This window comes from Vombatus ursinus, unplaced genomic scaffold (genome assembly GCF_900497805.2).
Source record: "Vombatus ursinus unplaced genomic scaffold, bare-nosed wombat genome assembly UNPS02014810.1, whole genome shotgun sequence".
Taxonomy (NCBI): domain Eukaryota; kingdom Metazoa; phylum Chordata; class Mammalia; order Diprotodontia; family Vombatidae; genus Vombatus; species Vombatus ursinus.
The window spans coordinates 10,569,104-10,573,061 of NW_020954588.1; the positions used below are offsets into that span (position 1 = coordinate 10,569,104).

The 3,958-nt window shown below is 33.0% G+C and overlaps 1 non-coding gene across 1 annotated transcript; it reads right to left on the reverse strand.

Annotated features, from left to right (window-relative positions):
• Positions 1-3,008: 3,008 nt before the first annotated feature.
• LOC114053248 lies at positions 3,009-3,115 on the reverse strand. Its single transcript, XR_003570356.1, has one exon. It is a non-coding gene; the product is annotated as a U6 spliceosomal RNA (small nuclear RNA).
• Positions 3,116-3,958: the final 843 nt, after the last annotated feature.

A 3,958-nucleotide genomic window follows, 5' to 3' on the forward strand; every position in this document is an offset into this window, starting at 1 on the left:
AAGTTGATGTTTATTGTTTCCATGACGCTTTCTATCCATCTCATCCTCTACCATCCCCTTTTTCCTTTAGGCTTCAATCTGCCCCAACATCAGTGTCTTTTCCAGTGAGTACCATCTTCTCATTATGTGGCCAAATTATTTAAGCTTCATCTTCAGTATCTGATCATCAGATATTTCAACATCCTGAAGTAATTTATTTAGGTATTGACTGATTTGTCCAATAATTCTGAGAGTAATTTGCAACTATGTCCAAAGGGCTATGAAACTGGTTATACCTGTTGATCCAGCAATAACACTAGTAGGTCTGTATCTCAAAGAGATTAAAAAGGGTCAGGGAAAGAACCTATTTGTACTAAAAATATTCATCACAGCTCCTTTTGTGATGGCTAAGAGTAAGAAATTGAGGGGATGCCCATCAATTGGGGAATGGCTGAACAAGCTGTGGTATATGATTGCAATGGGATATTATTGTACTATAAGAAATAACAAGCACAATGATTTAAAAAAATGGAAAGATTACGTGAACTGATACAAAGTCAAGTGAGTAGAACCAGGAAAACATTTATATAGTAACAGCAAGATTTTATGATGAAAAACTTTGAATGGCTTAGCTATTCTCAACAATACAATGATTTAAGACTAGCCCAAAGGACTCATGATGAACAATGCTATCTGCCTCCAGAGAAAGAACTGATGTCATCTAAACATAGAATGAAACATACTATTTTTTCTTTCTTTTTTTTCTCTTTCTACTTCCTTTTTCTTTCTTTTCTTCCTTTTTCCTTCCTTCCTTCCTTGCTTTCTTCCTTCTTTCCTTCCTTCCTTTCTTCTGGACATGTATAACCTATATCAGATAGCTTACCATCTCAGGGAGGATGGAGGGAAAAGATGGATAGAATTTGGAACTCAAAAAATTTTAAATGGCTGTTAAAATTGTTTTTACATATAATTGGGCAAGATAAAATACTATTTTTAAAAAAGCATTGACTGATCCGATCTCCCAGCTGTCCAAGGGACTCTCAGACATTTTTTTCCAGGGCACTCAGCTTTCCTTATAGTCCAAATCTCACAGCCATACATTGCTACTGGAAAAAAAAAACATATCTTTGGCTATATAGAACTTTATCATCAAGGAGATATCTCTGCTTTTTTAGCTTGCTGTCCAGATTTGCCAAAGCTTTCCTTCCAAAGAGCAAGCATCTTTTAATTTCAAGGCTGCAGTTGCCATCTGCAGTGATGTTTGAGCCCAGGAGTATAAAATCTGACCCCACTTCCATTTCTTCTCCATCTGTTGTCCAGGAAGTGATGGGACCCATTTGATTTGATTTTTGCAGTTATTTATTTTTATTCATTCAATTTACATTTATGATATAAATACTTAAATAAGCATTCTCTCCCTTATTAGAATGTATACTCCTGTTGAGTTGTGATTTTTTTTTAATTATTTGAATGTTCATTCTAAGCTCTGAGCACAAGGTGGCCAGTTGATAAATTTTTGTTAAATAATTTAATATGCCAGGCTTCAAGAGGGCAGAAAAAACTCCTTTAATTTGATTAACCTAGCCTTTATTTATTATTGTTACATAATTAGGCATGAATTGTATTGATTCTACAATTGATTGATGAGGCATCACTATGTTAGATCATCCAGAGATTTCATTTATTATTTTTTCCATGTTTCATTTATTTTATTTTTAATTTGTGGAATGAAACAACCATTTCCATAATATAGTATATTTTTTCAAAGTTGGCCAGCTTTTCTTTTGTCTTTGCTTTCTTGTTGGTTTTCTTTTGTTCTCTGAGCACTTTTATCTTATTTTTCACCTCCCTCCCCTTCTACTCTAAAGAAGGCTACAATTAAGTTTGAACATACGTACATGTAAATAGATATCTACAAGAATACACATATCTACACTTACACACATATGTGTAATTCCACCTGTCATCTGTTTCTCTGAAGGTGGATAGATTCTACCTTCATAAGTCCAATTCCATGTTTTTCTAAATCAACCAGCTCATCATTTCCTACACCACAGCAATATTCCGAATGAAGCACATCCTATCTGAGAGATTGTAAAAGATTTTTTGTTTGTTTGTTTTGTTTTTGTTTTTGCCAATTTTCTGCATTACTTCTACTCTTGGCTAAGTAGATTTTATTTATACAAGAAAAATTTTCATTTAAAATAATCATGATTATCAATTTTATACTTTAACAATGTTCGTACCTTATAACATAATTTAAGGTCTGATACTGCTTAATCTACTTCCTTCACATCTTTTTCCCCCTCCTGGTTTCTGTGAAGTTCCTGAATTTTTGTTCTTCCAAATGAACTTTGTTATTATTTATTTGAACTCAGTATTTTTTTTTAGTAATTGGGATGACATTGAATAAATCAATTGGTTAGGTAGAATTGTCATTTAAAAATTTACATTGGATGTACCTACCCATAAACAATATATGCTATTTCAATTATTCAGATCTGAGTTTATTTGTATAAAAAGTGTTTTAGGTTTATGTTCATATATTTCTATGTTTGTTTTGGCAAGTGTATGTTCAGGTATTTTATACTGTTTATTTTAAATGGTCTAAAACAATATTGAATAATATTGCTGACAATGTCGTTTTTCTATTTTTCTCTTTTGAGTAAATCTCTTTTAACTTTAACTTTGTCTGAGATTATGATTAATTACTGCCCCTGAATTTTTTAGATAAATTCTATTCCTGCCCTTTATTTTATCTTTGTGTGTATCTCTCATTTTTATAATGTTTCCTGAAAGCAACATATTGTTGAATTAACATTTTTAACCTGCTATCCATTTCTGCTTTCTGTTTTATGGGTAAATTCATCCCTTTCACATTCTATGCTACAATTGCTTATTGTGTATTTTCCTCTTTCCTGTTTTGCCTCACTATCCTTCTCACCCTATTTATTCTATCACTCCTCATTCCTTTGCTTTACTTCTACTTGCCACCTTGCCTTCCTATTTCTTAACCTACCAACCCCTCTAAAAATATGGAACACTCTAAGAATTTGCATGTATTCCTTGTGCAGGGACCATGCCAATCTTGTCTGTATTGTTCCAATTTTAGTATATGTGCTGCCAAAGCAAGCACCAAGTCATTCCATTCTGGTTATTTTTTTTTTTTTTGCTTTAAATAGTATTTTATTTTTTCCACAATTACATATCAAGAAAAATTTTAGCACTCATTTTTATACTATTTTGAGTTCCAAATTCTTGTCCCTCCCTCCCCTCCTCTGACAATGAGAGGTGGTTTGATAGAGTGTATACCTATGCTATCATGTAAAACATATTTCTATATTCATCACAGTTGCGGAAGAAGAAACAGATAAAAAGAAGAATAAAACACTTGAAAGAGTAAAGTGGAAAAGTGCTTTGATCTCCACTCAGAGTTCTTCAATTCTTTATCTGGATATGGATAACATTTTCCTTTATGAGTCCTTTGTACTTGCCTTAGATCACTGTGTTGCTGAGAAAGCTGAGTTATTCAGAGTTGATTATCATATGGTGTTGCTGAAACTGTGTGCAACATTTTCTCAGTTATGCTCATTTCACTTTGCATCAGTTTGTACAAGTCTTTCCAGGTTTTTCTGAAAGGTTCCTGTTCATCATTTCTTACCGCACAATAATATTCCATTACATTCATTTACCACAGCTTGTTCAGACATTCCCCAATTAATGGGCATCCCCCCAACTTCCAATATTTTGCCACCATGAATAGGGCTGCTATAAATATTTTTGCACATGTAGGGCCTTATTTCTTTTCTATGATCTCTTTGGGCTACAGACCTAGTGGTAGTTGACTGAAGTCTTAATGCATTTTTAATATCGTTTACCTTATTTCCAAAGTGCCACAATTTGGTATAGCTTCAAAAAAAAAATCAAGACTTGGTTACTTAGTGGTCAGTCTTCTGTTGATAGTTTGGTAGAATCTTCA